The sequence below is a fragment of the Dromaius novaehollandiae genome, chromosome 4 (assembly GCF_036370855.1).
Source record: "Dromaius novaehollandiae isolate bDroNov1 chromosome 4, bDroNov1.hap1, whole genome shotgun sequence".
Taxonomy (NCBI): domain Eukaryota; kingdom Metazoa; phylum Chordata; class Aves; order Casuariiformes; family Dromaiidae; genus Dromaius; species Dromaius novaehollandiae.
In genome coordinates, this window is record NC_088101.1 from 81,308,835 (window position 1) to 81,326,728 (window position 17,894).

Consider the following 17,894-nt stretch of genomic DNA (forward strand, 5'->3'; position numbering starts at 1 on the left):
GGGAAGAGCTCAAAGGGCGCCGGAGGAAAGCGGTGTCGGCAGTCGATAAGGGCCGTGTTTGCTCAGACGTACAGAACATAAGTTCATGGTTAACTAAGCAAGAGAAAAATTAATCACGCTTACACAGGCAAGGCTATAAACAGCCCCGACACGCAGAGCGCACTGCTGGCAATCGCCTCGTGAACGTGAGAGGCGCTTAAACAACGTCTCGCTCCACATTGCAGCGTGGTATTTTCACAGACGGCTCCCCCAGAGCTTCCCGACAGGACCCCTATTCCAGGTAGGGGCTCAGAGACCCTCCAGGATTTCGGCACGCTGCCAGAGCACGGGAGAGGCAGCCGTCTCCCACGCCGTTCCAGCGCTGCCAGCAGCGGTTTGCCCAGGTTTGCAATGGCACATTAGCTCTGAACCCCACAGTGTTTTCCCCAGTGGGGAACGTTAGCAGGACCCACACGGAGCCAAGGGAGATGCTGTGCGGATGAGGGGGGTCCGCCCAGCAGTCCCCAAAACGCGTTGGGCTCCTTGCAGGGAGCACTGCGAGTTCCCCATGCCGGGGAGCCCTGGGCACAAGGCAGCCCACTCGCAGCCACCCCGACCATACATTTGAGCCATTGCAGGTATCAGAGGGACTAAATTCACAGGAAAAAACCCTCAAGAGTCTACAGCATTTCCGGGTGGGATAAGAGCATGTTGCAATGTTTGGACAGACAAAGCCCTGCGGGCACATCTCCTTCTACCACTGCCAGCAGCACCCAGGCCTACGGAGCTCATCATCCACCTCCTGCCAGGAAAATGCACATCAGATTAGGAAATCTACCCTTCAGCTAGGCCCTGCTGCGTCCTCGGATGCATTACAGCCATTGCATTTTTCACAGCTGTGAGGGAGTTGCACTGCTCAGTTAGAAAGCATCTTAATAAAAGCGATAATTGCAAACGCATGCTGTCAGCGTGGCCTCACTGGAAGATGCCAGCCCATCCTTTTCATTAGGGAAGGAAGAAAAGATCATGTTTGATCCTCAGTGTAAAGGAAAATAATAGGAATGCACTCATTCACCCGGCGCCCTTGCAATTAGCAGGGGCTCCAGCTTAACTGCAATACATTAAGGGTGCAAAGCTTTCAAAAGCCCGTGCCAAAGGGGATAGAGCTGGATGGGTTTCCAAAGGAGCAGGAGACTCTTCACCCTAGAACAGCTTAACAGTACCATCTGGTGGAGAAAGCCAGACTTGCTCTTGCTGCTCCAGATGAGCTTTACAGAGGGATACAGGAAATACAGCCCTAGAAGTTAGAAGGTGTAACACAGCTGAGCAGGATTAATTTCCCATAGACGACCAAGTTTTCAGCTGCTTTTCAGTAGGTGCTCAGTGAGGACAAAACCCACACCGAGGTGGAGCTGCTTGGTTCTGGCTGTAAAGCCAGGGCCACGGGCAGCAAACAGGATGGCAGCATCGTGTAATCGATGGCTTTGGCGGAAATATTTCCCTGGCTAAAATACTGCCCAGGCAGGGACAAGTCAGACCAATAACCAAGGTCACACGAGGACTAGGTTTCACATGCTGGAGAAAAGGGACTCAAGTGCCTGTCAGCAATAACCATCTCCAATTAAAGCAACTTCATAGCTGCGCATTTTAAAAATTAAGTTCCCCAATATCTGTATTAAAGAAGGAATTGTTTAGAAAAGCCCTGGATGAGGGTGAAGGAGATATTTAGTGCAGTGCTGTAAATTCCTAAGTCTGCACACATCCATTTTCAACAGGTTGAGTGTTTAATTAGCAATCTTTCTAGACTCTGCAGCCAAAACATTAGTTTTAAACAACGTGCTGGTTTCATTGCACTTAAGCAGCGTAATTACACAACTCCATCCTGGCGCTGAATCAATTAAGCATGCCCGCAACAAAGAAAAGTGGAACTAAAACCAGTGTTCGAGCAGGAGCTAAATCACGGGGATTATTCAGAATGAAAGGCTGCTTAAAGAGACCGAGGCAAAGTTTATTTACGTTCGTGAACATCGCTGCACTGTGTAACCTGCTCAAGGAGATCCTGACCTCCTGCTGTACCGTGCCGAGAAGCAGCAAATTAAATCCCTAAATCACAAGAGGCGCCTGCGCTCCTGGAGCTCACGCCGTCCCCGGCCCCAAGCCGCTTGCGTAGATAAAACAAACAGCAAGTTCTATCAGAATTAGGGCTTGAAAGGAAGGCCTTGTTCAAAATCAGCAATTTCTTGAACAGAGACAGAATAAATAGCATCTACTATTTATAAAGCTGCCCAAATTATGAGCCAGAGCCTTGGCTACTGCAAACCAGGCACCGTTGACTCCTGCTCAGCTGTGATGACTTGCAGACTCCTCCACAATTTGCCATGGCCACTAATTAGTTTATTAAAGTCTCCCTGCCAGTTGTGCACTCCTGAGATGATGGAAGTTGAAGTGTTTTATTTTTTAATATGCAATTAATTTTTCCATCTGTGATTTCACTCCTTCACGCTTGGCTCGGCCCTGACTGCGGGAGCGCGCTGGCTTGCTCCGTCTGTGGATTGAACCGCCCTCGATCACGCACCAAGCGTGTTGCTGCAGCTACACGCAGCCAGGGGATTTTTCACCAGGTGTTAATTGTGTTTATTTATTAACAGAAGTAATTGTTGAACATGACTGTTCTGAATTCAAGCCTAAATGCACTTTCAGAGGCTCTGAAAGCACTTTTTTTTTTAGCATTGCTCAGGCTTCTTGGCTCTGCAGCAAAACCAACTCTGGGACACTTTAAGCAGAAAACTGTTGCTGTTTGGAAACTCTGCGGGGTGTCCATGGGGAGGTACACTTTGGCCAGGAGCTCTTGGTCTCAGCAAAGGGGAAGCAGGATGTCACACGGGAGCCCTCAGCCCAGGGATCCCAGCCCAGGAGAGGAGAAAAAAGGGTAGGAAACAACCAAACATGATCTTTGAGCTGTTATTGTGATGTCTTGCTGAAGTGAAAGCATGCTGCTTTTCCACCACTCTTTGGCACTAGAGAGGCAACTTTTGCACAGAGCCACATGCTCTGAAAATTTCAGTCAAAAGCTTAGTGCTTCCCCTCAAAAGACAATTTCGTCAAAATAGTTTCCTCAATTAAGTTATTTTAATATGCCTCCAGATGCCATTTAAATACCATTTCCCTGGAAACAGAGCAGCTTGCAGTAGGAAACTGAGAAGTCTCCATCCAACATCTCCCCAGCCATCCCATTAAGACAGGAACAATAAAAAACCCAACTCTGGTAAATTTCCCAAAATTAAGCAGAAAGTTACTCCTGCATTGGGGCCAAGATGATCAAGTCAGGGAGCCACAAGTCACTGCACAATTCCTCCTTCGGAGGAAGGCCAGCGGGAACATCACCATGGGGCAGGGGGGGCCTGTCCAGGTACCCCAACATGGGTCAAGAGTTAAAAATCACAGCAGCTCACTCCCTGCTGCAAGGCTGTGGTAGCACTTGGTAGTGGAAGAAGCCCAGCTCTCCAGTGTCCTGCCAAACAAGGCTGCGAGGAGCCAAGGAAGAAAGAGCCCGACTTCTCCCACAGCACCCCAGCAGCCCGTACAGCCCTGCAGAGCATTCCCATTGTAGCAAGTTGGCATTTCCCCATGGAAAAAGCACAGGCCGCAAAGCCTCCAGGCAGCTTTTTTTTTTTTTTTAGGAAGCGCTGCCAGCACCCACCAGAGTTGGCAGTGTTTTGGAGAAGTTGCTCACTTTCTTAGGTGTCTGAAACAAAATGTAGGAGCCCACCAGGTGCTCCCTTTCTCACCCACCTCTGCTGCATAGCACATTCCCATCCAACAGATCAGTGACAAATTTCACAGCATGTCAGAAGCCCAGGGGGTCCCATGCCACCCTTGCTGCCAGCCTACATTGAGGTAGGGTCACTCCAGGGCTGGCATCCTCCATCCACCTCCTTCTGGATTGGGGCAGATGCAGGACACCTAGAGCCTCCTGCTTGAGATCCTTATTCTTTTTTTTTTTTTTTTTTTTTCTTTTTTTTCCTTCTTTCCTGCTCCTGAAGAATACTTTTGCCCTTTTTGTTGTTGCTGCTGCTCAGACCTCACCAAAATAAATAAGATTTGATTGCTTAGTGTGGACAAGCAAAGCCTGGGTCATCTTTAAGGACACTGGAGAGGTAGAGACTGGCTATTCTTGCCCAAACAAGAAGACCTGGAAAAGCCTCATTTGGCCTTGCCAGGGTTGCTGCTTCAGGACTTTCAATGGTGCAAAGTCTTCTGATGATGCCTTCTCCCAGAAGATGACCCACACCAGGTGGGGAGGGGGCAGGGCAGCTGCCCCCAAGGCAACTGCCCCCCACCCCCCCCACCCCACCCATACCCAGGGCCAGGCAGGGATCAGGGCCCAGCATGAACAAGACAATCCAGCCAGCCAGGAGAGGAACCATTCCAGCTGGCAGGCCTTTCCCAATGCTACTTCCACATGGCTCTGCAGGTCTCCAGAAGCCTATGAGAATGTGCAGGCCTTTCCACAAGCCTCCCCAAGCTCTCCTGGCCCCTGCAGCAAGCCACACAGCTTCCAGCTGAAGCTAGGATCTTGTGATCCTCCCTAGCTGCTTTTCTTCCAGGGAAAGTTTTGAAGGAAACAATCTCTCCCCAGATGTAGCATCCCATGCCCTTCTCAGCTGCCTGTTCTCAAAGCAGCAGGGAAGCTCCAGTTTCTTTCTCTGTGTCACAGGCATATCTGCAGCATCCCTCCTCCACTGCCACCCAGCCCCATCCCTCACCCTCCAGTCAACGTTCTCCCTCCTGCTCCAGGGCAGGACTGGCAACCTCTCACCCTGCTGCCAAGGACACCAACGTGGTTACTGAAGGAGAAGAAACCCCATACCCAGCCCACAGGTCTGTGCCAGTGCCAAACCCAATGGGGACACATCACAGCCTGCTCCCCTAGCCTCATGTTTCCATGTGTTTAGACAAGTAAGGGAAGAACAGGAGACAACACATCTTACACAAGCAGGATTTTGACCTGCACAGAACGGGACACACCCAGGTTTGGACTTTCCCCCAAACTGCAAGACTTACCAGCACTCAGCAGCAAGCATCATTTTCACTCCAGACAGCTAGGCAGTATCTTCCTCTCTTCCCTGACTTGTCATTCAAATTTAACCATGAACAACCCCAAATCTTTTTTTCCTGTCTGGATCACAACTATCAGGCAAGGTCTTAGTCCAGCCCTGTGGCTTTCCATCTTCTGCCTTGCCCCTCACTTTTCATTATTGCTACAAACAAGACTTGCCAGGTCTTCTACCTGCAAACTAACAGTTCCTCTTCAATCACACTCAAAATCTTTTAGCTCTAAATAACCTGGCTTTAAGCACTACGACCTCAAGACCTGCCTCCCTTCACCTGGGGCAATGAGTCACACCTGACTCACGTGAAGCTGAATCAAGCCTTCTTGTTGGGTTTAATCAGTCCGTGAGGAACACCCAGCAGTAATGGCCACAATGAAGGCTTTCTTTCAGAAATCCTGTTCCTGGTAAACGCTATCTGCTTCACCAGTGTCCTCAGTGATGAAAATGTGGGCACAGGAATAAAATACAATGATGATAAAGGAAACACACCTGTTTTTTCAGGGCATGGTGGTTCTAAAAGCCCCTGTTTCATCTACTTTTACCAAAGACCCTGAGCACTGAGGTTGGAAATCTCTGTAACGAAATGCATGAAATGCACTTTTGGTTGAGGTAAAGGGCAACCTATGGCCAAGGGGCAGTAGGAGACTTACAGGCCCCTGTGGGGAACCTTTCTAGGAGAACACACACATCACACCTTCCTGACTTGCTGTTGTACTGTTGTCCTTTGGAAACGAAAGAAATACTGTTCTTGGTGGGAGAGATGATCCTGAAGCAGAAGGCCTGTTGCTTGGCACAGATTAGTTATTGAGGACTCTCAGACTCTGAGTGAGGTTACTGCAGCATGGCTCTGGTGGGGACCAGCAAAAGGAGAGCAGAGCACAAGGGGTTAATGGGAGTGGAGTGAGAAACGAAGGAATGGGCTGAGAAATGAAGGAGCGGATTGTGACAAATCTGCACTAAGAACTGGCTGCTTTGGGAGGGATGGAGGGAGAGATTATGAAGTCTTGGACTGTGATGGATGTAGAAGAAAATTACACTGCCAGCATGATGTGCCCCTACACTTTTCTTCTCCACTCTGCCCTAGCCAGCCTCCATCCTGGCTCTTTGTGAAAGAGAAAAATTAGCCCCTTGTTGCTGCAAGGCATGTGTTATCTGCAGAGCTGCCAAGGGAGACAAATGCCCAACAAAGATCCAAATTTGCATGAACATACAAGAAAAGTCAAAACCAAAGAGGGATACTGAAGCTGGTAGCAGAGATTCTGTCTTGTAAGGGAACAGAGGCTCCGGACATAGCAGAAACAGGGTGCACGCACAGACCTTGAGCTGTAACGTGTCTTGGAGACCTGGCCTTTACCTGTCAGGGCCATCGGAACGAGTTGGGAGAGACCTGGCCACAGCTAGGAGAGGTGGGACTTTATTTCCCTCTCTCCTCTGTCCAATCCTAGGTTAACTGAATGGCCAGTGGAAGAAATCCTGAACCCTAGCCATGCATTGGCACATGCACATAGCAGAGAGAGATCTTCAAATAACTTGAGATTAGGCAGCTCTGTGAAGTCCAAATTATACTTCCAGAACTGCAAACTAGACCTTGAGCTGCACACACCCTCTCCCTTCATACAAAGAGATCCTGGAACTTTAATGCCTAAAACTGAATCTACCAAATGCAGTTTTCCCTTGCAATCAGCTATTGCCTGTACTGCTGCATTAATCGTGCCAAGACGGCTCCCTGGCGTTGAGGCCTATTGGCACGTCACTGCCTGGGTTCACGCTGCTGCCCTCCAGAGCAGGGTGGCCACTTCCAGGCTGCCCGTAGGGAACTGACCCCGGCCCCTGCTAACTCCCAAACGCTCTGCACTAGCTGGCCAAGGACTAACGGTTTAACAGCACAATTGAGTTGCGGTGCCTGAGGACATTCCTTGGCTCTGCTTAGTTCGCTGGTGTAGCTGTAGTTCCTCAGACCACTCCCTTCCTGCCTTTCTTAGCCAATGCCTCTTTGATGTGTTTCCAGTGTAGGTTAGATTATAAAACTGCTGTAACAGAGAGACCCTCGTATGATCACTGCTCAAGGAGAACTTCCCGCACCCACCTCTGGCATGATTACTTTTCACTGGTTTTGTGCATATGAACAGAGTATTTGCTTTCATCCCTCCTGCAAAAGAGCATATGGCAACTCACCCAGACATGGCCTGACCTGCTTGCAGACTGATGCAGCACGGGGGAAGGAGAAGCCAGGGTAGGAGACAAGGGCACTGCAGTATTGCTACCCAAAAGACAGTGCTATATAAGATCGCAAACCCAGTCACTGACAGCTATGTTATTTGCAAGTTCACTCTTCTGAGCTATCATGGGAATGTCTATATGAGCTGCATTTGCATAACAAGCTGCAGCGTAGGCATATTCTACATGGAGAACCCCTCGAGGAAAAAAAAAGAAATGTATTCTCAAAAAGATGGTTACGTTTGACCTAAGAGCACTGTGGGAAAAAACATCAGTAGTACCGAATATAGGTGTCAGTGCAAATTATCTTCCTAAACAAGAAATCTTTTGGTATTTAAAAAAACCCTCTTGTTCTCAAGAACATTCCATCCCTGAATTCTCTGCACAAAGCTTGGATCGGATGTCTACTATTCATATATTTTTCCCCCTTGGTTTCAATATTAGCTGAGGAGCATTATCGGCAGGAGTTAGAGCCGGAAATAGGAAATGAGATGGAAATTGTTAACAAGAGGGGAAAATAGTTCAAGGAGGTTGGTCCTTCTAAGAACTGCTACTTTTTACAGCCTATGATTTTGTGACACTAGTATACTGAGAACAGGATGATTTTAACCAAAGGTGACTTCAAGATAACTTGTTATTTGTTATTTCTAGTGTGCTGTACAAACGCAGAACACACATGCGGTCCCTGTCCAATAAGCTGACAGTCTAAGTAAATATGCCCTGTATTGGAGGAGAGAGTGCGTATACAGCTATCGCCAGGTTAGAAGGCTAATGGGACAGAGGCATGATGTGAAAGATGGGCACCCCAAGCCCAGCTCTATTGGGTGCTGTCCTGGTGGGGCCGTAATTCCGGCATGAGCAAGACCGAGAAAGGTAAGTGGTCCACACTGCAAGATGGAGAAAGGTCATGGCCCATGCTCTGCTTTTCTAAAGCTCTGTCCTACCTTGAACATCATCATCTCACTGTCACACGCCAGTTCCAACTGACATCGCTGGGAAGTGAGACATCCCAGCACGAGGAATGAGCTGTCTCCCCAGACCAGGCATTTGATCACCACGCTGGGCTGAGCAAATTGCTGGATGTAAATTACACACTTATTAAGTGTGTCTACATCTTCTTGCCAGGCCTGCTCTCGCTAATCCTGCTAGCAGAAAAGGGAATAGGTTGTGCCTTAAAACCCTGGGTTTATTTCCAAACTTCAGCAAAGACTCTACCCTTCTTCGAATATCATCCTCACTTTTACTGCTGAAGTGTGCCCCTGCCAAAGGGGACGTGCCCAAAAACATCTGCATGGACCAAGATGTCACCACTTACGGCTTTCTTATCTGTATGAATAGTTTTCCAGGATGAGATGACAGGGAGGTGCCACTGGTGCCACTGCTCTCCAGCGTTAAACCTTGTGTTCCCTGCACTCTGTGCTTGCTGTTAATAATCAATAAATAGAAAACATGGGAGGAGAAACCTGGGTTTCAGCTTAATGTAAGTTACTGCAGGCGCCCATTAAACAGATACCTCTGGTACCACAAGTCAGAAGGATGCTAAAGAAGAGATCAATGTGGCAGGCAGTTTTCAGTGCCTCTCTCCAATTCTTTTCCCATTTGTGTTGTTACTGGAGTCCATTTCTTATCCTGTTCCAAATGATTTCTCCTTCCCGAAGATCAGCCCTACAGGGTGTCTGTACTTGAACGTAGCAATGTTACTAGAAAACCTGGCCATATGGTAGACCATACGAACATGCCGCTGGCTGTAGGGCAGGCTCTCGAGGAGCACAGCAGGTGTTTTTTGCTGGTAGCCATTTACAACTGGAGTAGACAAACCCACTAGTCCTGTTCATACGTTAGCTACAGATAGTCATAAGCAATTGGGTTGGACTTGAAAGGTAACTTCCCTTCTCTCAGACACTCAGACATGAAAACTCCTCAACTGCAGCAACTGCTAAGTGAAATGAGCTACCTTAAATATCATCAATGTGCCCTGTCTGACTTTACACTCCCAGGAGCCCAGAGTAAACATAATTACAGCTTGCTCAAACTATGGGAGGGTAAATTCTTTTGATATGACAACCCAATGATTTGCTGTCTGATCCTACCCTAACCTTAGAGACAGGATTCATCAGTGCATGGATCTCTTCGGTTCCCCAAGGAGGTGCTTGAAAATATTATGCATATGATAAAATCTAGTCCATATTTTTGCCATTGAAATTATGACCACTTTGCTGGTACCACCAATTCAGACTCAATTAATACACTCGCTGGAATCCCTAAGCAGGGTGACTTGGCACCTCCAGGAGAGGTGGGGATGCTCCTCATCATGTTTCTCAAAAATGAAGGTACCTCTGGTAAATGGCGCAATAAATGATAACATAAATGTATAGTTTGGGAGCTTAAGACGAGTATTGGTTCACTAAATCTTTAGCAACCGCAGGTTTTAACCATGAATATGATCAAAATGGGGAGTGTAAACCTGAGAACAGAGTATTTAAGTGATCCTGCTGTCAAGAGCTCTCTGCGCAGCTCTGACAGGCCAAGAGTCTGCGGCTTTGGTACAGAGAGAACTCAGCTAATCTTGTCTTTCCTGATTTTGGTTTGAGTAGTTTTGGGCTCCCTGCAATTTGCTTCAATTTTCAGGCTAAATTGAAATCCAGCAAAAACACTTTGTTTGCTTTCAGGTTAAAAACATTCTCAGTCATGCAGGAGCTGTTATGTTTTCCACCTCAAAATAAAACAAAGCTCTGTACTGCCCATTGAAAGGGAACATTTTCACCTAAAATTGAATCTTATTCTCTTCTCAAAGATTCGTTTTGGCTTGATGCTCCTTAACCCACCTCCTCCATTGCTCCTGAGCTACGTATGCAGGGACTTCTCCATTCTTTAATGTTGAGTAGATCATGCAGCAAAGACAACTTCATAGGCATTCCCCAAAAGCCATCTCATATTAACCATCCACCCTGCAACACCTGAGATATGGCTGTGGTCTGTAGTATGCATATTTTTGGTACCCGGTACCCCTGTTTTGGCTCCCACCTTAGGGCACATTTCTTTGATGCCTCTTCCATCGCAGCAAGGCTGTAAGCCCAGCGGGACAGTTTCTGAACAAGGAAAACCTTCCCTTTGCCCAGGAAGATGTGGGCTGGTGTTCAACAGCAGCAGCCATCAGGACAGCACAGGAGTGTGTGTGTAGCTCCGTGCATTTCACTCCCAGAGGGAATGCTTGGCTATGTTGACCCACAGGCTGGCTGCAAGTCGTAGGATGCCAGGCTGGAATTAGATAGCCCTGAGCTGGGTTGCCAGCATGCAGCTGGCAGCTGGACTGTCGAGGGACAGGGACTGTGTTTGTACCAACCCTTCTGCTTAGCAGAGCGCTGGTGCCACCGTTGCAAGGATGAGGTGCGAGATGTTTTTCCAGATCATTACCTGCATTCCCAAGGTTTGTAGATGACACACACTGCTGGAAATGAAACAAGTGCAAGCAAAGGATGGAAAGGCCCTTCTTTTACACTCATAGAAAAAAAAACAGAAACGGGTGTTCCACATGGGATGATGAATCATCGCAAGCAAGATAAAAGCATTTATGAAAGCACTGGAAAGGTGCTTTCAGCCTGACTGATCTCATTTTCTTTGAGCCATACAGTACCCAGAGAGCATTTCAGCGCTAGCTTGCAGGGAGTGGTAGGGCACCGTCTTGACCTGGATTCAGGCTCACAGCCCCCTAAAGCAGCATATGCAAAAGGAGCATTGGCCTCTGAAATGAGCCTCGTCAGCACCTCAGAAAAGGGGATGCACAACTATTTTTTTAATCTACGCAAAGATTTAGTAGCTGAGGTCCTGCACAGAGTGTTAACAGTAACCTCACATGGTCTGGGACTTGCAGGCTGAAGCATTGCTATGTACTCTCTGTGCAGCTTTCTACCAGGATCTCTAACAGCATCTTCATTTCTGTCGTCTTTTCCTTCATTCACATCTTTTCTGCCACAACCAGAGTGGACATCTCCTAAGAAGACATAAATTTCAAACCTTTCTTGTCCAGTTACATTTGGTCATTTGTCGCCTCGCTGTATGGGGTGGTCAGTGTACCTAGAAGCTTTTATTAATCTAGCTTTCCCACACTATTGTTGCTGCCCTGCTTTTCCTATCTAATTAGAAACTCATTTCCTGAGGGATACACATCTCCCAGAGGGGAAACAATAAGAAACATTTGGTAATCACTAGCCTGTGCTATAAGTTTATTTTAAGGCTATAATTGCTGGGAGTTGCAAGAGGATTTGGGGGTTGTTTATTGTTACAGCAGAGAGAGTCAAAGGACTGGCACTAGGATAGAAAGCCTTTCATCTCTAGGTCACCGGTTCAAACCCAGCACAGGTCAGTAGTGGCTATAAGTTGTCTTTATCCAATGAGTCCTCAAAGGTGCATGTGATATTAGCTTGGTGGCCTTCATAATTTCCTAGCAGGCAGATGCCAGGCTCCACAAATCTGCTGCCACTGGGTGACCCTGACAGCAACCGCAGTAACTGCCCAGGCCAGCATGAAAGGTGCTGTGCAAAATGCTCATGTTGGGAAAATGAGCTATGTTCGCATACTCCTGGAGAGGTCCTAAAACCAAGACAGATGCATTTTCCTGCAGAACTGTTCTTGCTACTATTGGTTTTGTACTTGCCTCAAGAGCAACTGAGACTTCCCTCTTGCTTGAGAAAAGCAGCAAGGAATTGAGGAGAGGTTCTGCCAGGAACCGGAGCACACACAGCACTGCTGCCAGCAGGATGCTTGCTCCTAAATCCCTTATAGTGATTTTGAAAGCCATGACTGTTCGCTTTTGAGTGTCTACCCCGAGAAAGTCAACACCATGGGATGCCGGGGGACACCCCAGCTCTGTGGCCCCTCGATTTCTGCATCCAGCCTGCACAGGTGAGCACCCCGGGGGCTGCACCAAGGCCCTGGGTACAGCAGGCAGGAGGCAGGTGCAACCGGCAGAGCCCACCACCCTTGGTGGTGCGAAGGAGGCACACGCTCTTGGAGCTGGAGCCGGTGCGTAACGCTTATGCCGCTCAGGTACCAGTAGCCTTGCATGTAAGTGGCAGCTGCAAGAGATGCACATCATAGCTAGCTCCTATTCTCTCTTTCCCCAATATTTATTTCTTTCCTGTCTCACTAGGAGAGAGGTTGCTCTGAGCTTCAGATTTAGCAAGGAGATCTGTGACTTTTATTATGTTAGAAGGAGAAACAGGCAACCACTGGCCTGGCAGAAAGTGATACATGTACTCATCAACCGGAGGGAGTAACATATCCCAGCTCCACCTCTCTTCTCCTCTGTACCCCATTCCTTGCCATTTTTCTCCTCTGATTTTGAACAAAAAGCTCTGTCCACCAGTGCCAAAAGTTGCCATGCAGATTCTCAGTTGGACAACTGTGGGCTCCCAATATAAGCACATTTTATGCAGCTGAAGAAAAAAAAAAAAGCTGTTAAATGGGTATAAAATCTGTGTTTGCTTGATAAGATCCAGGTAGATCTGCCCTGAGCTTGGGTCTTAATGGTGGAAGGCTTTTGCAAAAGACTGAGAGGCGTGCATCTGAGACCTGGTCCAGCCTTGTGCTGAAATCCCCCATTAGCTGACCCAGCCTGCCAGTCATTCAGGGTGACAAATCCCATCACACCCTCCCGATCTGCTGGCTATAGAGACTGGCATATCTTCCCCATGCTCAGAGAGCTCCTGAGCTCCCAGGCTTTTGACACTTTCCATTGCAGCTTTGCACCTTGGTCCTTGTCCCTTGCAACACTTATTTCCATGTAGTTGATGATGTTTCTGCGCGGCCACAGTGCGAGACAACTGTGCTTCCAGGGTAAGCGGTGGTGTCTGGCCAGCTCTAACGACATCTGAGACCGCGGCGTGGCTGGCCCAGCTCCCGCGTGTACGTAAGGGAGGGCTGGAGTCTGGGAACTGCTTTCCAGCCTTAACTGTGTGCAATTGACTCCCACGTATCTCCACCAAATTCAGTGGCACAATTGTGCATTTAGCTCCCGCGCAGTTGAGATAGGAATCTGGTCCCACATTTGTAAACACTGTTACTGCAAATTCTGGCTCAAGGGCAAGTGCTGACATCGGCTCTGCCATCTGGCAGGCTGAACATATGCACCTGCCTTTTGGGGAACATATTTTCCATTTATGAATGGAAGGCTTCTTCTCAGACCTGGTGACAGCTCTTGGTTTGGCTGGGCTCAGCTCGGTTTCTTGGGAATGCCTGAGGGCAGAGCTGAGCTTTGAAGCATTTAAACCTAAAAGACCCAAGGTTTAAGAACAAGAAAAGCATGAAGTGTGCTTGGTCTTGACACCTTCTGCATGACTGTGTATTTTCTCGAACAAGTCCCACCTAAGCCTTTCAGGGGGCTCAGCATGGGCTTGTAAAACCAGGACATTTTTGATGAACAGAGCTAAATGACACAGCTTTTCTCACATCTGTTATTTAATTGACTGAGACATTTGAAATTAGACCTAATTCTTTTTCTCACACCATTAAAACCCAGTGATTGTTGATTTCCATTTTGCATGAAGCATTGGAGCTTTTGCTGAGTTAATAAACTACAACCCTGTTGTTTAAGATCTTAGCAAGTTACATCAATAATAACCATAGTCAGTTTATGTTGAAATGCCATATGCACACAACCTGCTTTTTATCCAAATCGTTTGGCTGTATTTAAACCTCCTGGGATCGTGTGTTCACTCAAGTTGCGGAGAACTTGTTCTTGTCGGCCTGCTGTGGATGCGCTCCCATGACTCTCGCTTCCGTCAAATGCTCGATTGCTATCCCACACTGCTGTGTTTGGCACCCACTTTTGCACTTGGGTGTTCCTCCTTGCCCCAGGTTATCTTGGCAGGGTATCTCTTCCTCATTTAAATTCTTGTGGGCAATGAGAACTTCAGGATTCTGAGATCAGCTAGCAATGAGGTCATGCAAGCTTTCCAGCTGCCCTCTCCCTCTGTGCTCCTGCTGCATGTGAGCCGCTTGAGCTTGCCCTGCTTGAAGCGTCTTCTCTACAGAGGTGAGTGTCTGCAGAAAGAGATTTGAAAAGCTTCTTAACATCTCAGAGCGATAAGGAAAAGATGGGAATGGCTTTTGTAACTGGAGAAGATGAAACTTTCCATCACGCTTGGCCTGAAGACTAGGGTTGGGAATAGAAGCAGTTGTGCACTTTCTGACTCTCCTCAGCATCTTCTGCACCTCGGCCGACACAAACAGGGGAGCCACCACCTGCAGAGAGGCTGACTTCAGTCTCTGGGTGACATTGAGAAGTCAGGAGAGGGTCTGTTCCAGGGAAAACCACAGCCTTTCCAAGAAACGGCCTTCAAGATAGAGTTTTCTGGAGCATTTTCAGGGAATCGAAAAGGAGCACGTAACTTTGGAAACGGACAATTAATACAATTCAGGGGCAAACCATAGCAGTGAAGCTGTTGCTGTTAGGCAGACTATTTTCTGATGCTCTAGTCTCCTGGAAAATACTGAGAACACTCTCTGAGGGCACCAACATTTCTGGTCAAAATAATTAGAGGATCTTCCCTAAGATTCGCCTCTCCTGGACATGGAAAAGGAGAACATTTCTGCTCATGGCTTCTGTGATGTGATTATGCTACAATGGCTGCGTTCCATGGGTCATATCCATAACAACCTGGCTGATGTGCTTTTGAAAAAATGTATTTTAAGATCTGGTACATTTTCTCTCCTTTTTATGAATACATGAATTTTGTACAACTCAGCTGGAAAAAGTATCATCGAAGTACACTTCAACAATAATATAATGTTACATCCTCCCAGACTATCGGTTCCTAGTAAATCAGAAATACATCTTTTTGCTTTCAGCATATTCCAGAACAGAGGGCATTTCCATATGCTCCTGACCTTCCTCTCATCACATGGAGCATTTTCAGGGTTTTTTTTTCGCTTGTCCACCATGTGTCTGCTCCAAGCCATGCTCCAGCAACTCCGTTGCTACTACAGTCATATTTGCACCTCAGAAAAACATCGTTTCTGTTGAAACAGCCATTATTACCTGGGCTGGGGTGCATTCTCCCACAATAGCTTCTTCTAGCCTCTCTGAGCAATCCCAGAGGATCTTCCCAGAGGAAGAACTGCCACCACCACCCTATTGGCTGTTGGGCCTTGGAGTGGCAGTCCAGCAAAGCTGATAAAGCCCTACCAGGCCTGGGGACTTTCTTGGTGCATCCCAGGAACGATGGGGTTTGAAGGTTGAGAGTGACCATGCACTTTCCTATGCTGCGGGGAGCGACCGAGGGGAAAAAGCAGTTGACAGAGAGATGACAAGTAGGTTTTGCATGCTAACACCTTTTCGTGTGAACTTCTCCTCTGGGGCAAACTGTCCTGAGGGGGTGTGACAGAGCTCTGGTTTGGCAGATGAACACCCCATGGTTTCCTAAGTCTGTACGATATCTCTCACGTTTCAGCATGGTCTTGTCTCCAGGGGCAGGATGGCTAATGAAAGTCTGAGTGGTTTCCTGGCCTTCCCATTTGCAGTGACAAAACTGTCGCTGTACTGACTACAACCCATCCCCACGAGTCACTGGTAGAGCAGCCAGAAACAGCCCTCCACTGGGCAAAACAGTGCCTGATAAATAATCCGGAGAAGAAACAGCTTTTTCTCCTCCTCTTCCTCCTCTTCCTCCTCCTTGATTTCTTTCTCCTCCACCTGCTCCTCCTTTAGCCCTTGTGCCACATCAGAAAAAGTTTCAGGAAATACCAGCTCTTAATCCACCCACCTGCACAGCAGGAAACATGTGTGTGTTGCTGAGTTCCTGTGAAAGACCGTTGTGATTACACCGCTCAGCATGATTCCTGGTAGCACTGCAAAAATGACACTATCTGAATTAATGAACGCCAGCAGAAGAAACATCAAAATGTGCCTGTTTGATCTCTCCTAGCCCCAGAATTCTTGTATTTTGCAAACAACATCACTTCAGAGTTGCAAAGAAAATCACAGAGCACAGAGCTGTGGGATAGGACTTTGTTCCACGTGCTGCTTTCTGAGGATGGTGGACCATTCCTCAGTGCACACCCTGGTTTGTGCGTGCACCCTGATGAATGTGTTCTCACAGACGGTGAGATCGGTGCAATCCCCATCATTTTGAATCTTTGCCTCAAGTAAGGACATCCTCCTAGCAGAAACACTAGAATTGATCCAGGTATCACCAACTGAAATACTGGGGACAGGTCAGATAAGATGGTTATTAGATTTCTTTTTGGCCTTAATAACCTATAAAAGAAATACCTAGTATCTCATTTCAAACCAGTCACTGCACCATTAGCAGCGTCAGAACCAGTGAGCACAGGGACACGGGACTGGGAGGACCTCCTGCATCACTGACACCTGTTAGCCTAAGCAACAACAGCAGAAAAATCCTATAAATCAACCACGCTCCATCTTATACCTACACCTGTTTTCTTCCCTCCCGCTTAGGAGGGAACTCGTTACTCCAGTCGTTAACAGCACTCTCCTGATGGCTAACCTAAATTTATTCATAGCTGCTTCATGCCCATTTGTTCTTGTGCCAACATTGTCCTTAGGCTGAAATAGTTCTTTTCTCTCCTTACTATATTTATAGACAGCCGTCACATCCTCCCTTGAGCTTTTGTTTTGCTAAACCAAACAAGCTAAACACAGCAGTCCCTTCTCATGTGACATGTTCTCCAATCCTTTTTTGTGCTTGCTCCAGCTTCACGTCATCTTTCCAGTGCCATGAGGTCTGCCCTGCCCCAAGGGCCTCCAGATGCCCCTCCTAGAGGTCCAAGCCATTGCAAGCCCTACACGTACTGCCCGGATGAAGGAAAACCAGCAGTATATTTGCAGGCACTCTTTCCTGGCAATGGTCATTTCCCCGTTTGGACTGAACCCCCCAGTATGGCTTGTCATTATGGGTGCTTGGCTGTTTCCAGAAGTGTTTGTGGAGAACGTGAGAGAGCAAATACCCACAAGAATGTGTGAATCGTAGCAATTGCCTTGAGCTACCCATCCACAAACACAGATAAATACTTCAAGCACTCTTGGGGGAGAGAGAAGAGATGCAATAGCTGGGTTTTGACCCAGATAGACATGCCAGTAACTCCAAGATACTACCACAATACACATTTCAGACCATCCGTGTGATCTGGCAGACCGGTTAAGCTGTGCAAGCAGCACAGGCAATAGGCACAGGGGACAAAGCACATATGTGGTGAACGCCAGCTGGGTGCTTCATCCCCCTGTGATTTCTTCACCAACTAGGAAGATTTCTTCTTGCATATCCTGGTGTTTGTTACCCTGATGAGCCTTGTCTTATGACCAGATTTTGCACAATGACTAAAACGAAATACTGAATGGCAGCACAGAGAATTCCATTAAATGAGAAGCAGCTCACAGAAGAAGAAATAACGTGTGGGCATCAAAGAAAGGCTGCTGCATCTGGACCCAGCTGCTGATAGGATGGAGAGCTGGGAAGAGAAGAAGTAATGCCATGATGCAATCATGGAGTACAGATTGCCCTGTGTGGTGCTAAGTCCTTTGATTTGTCCGTCCCAGTAAGTCTGTCCCTGCATAGAAGCATA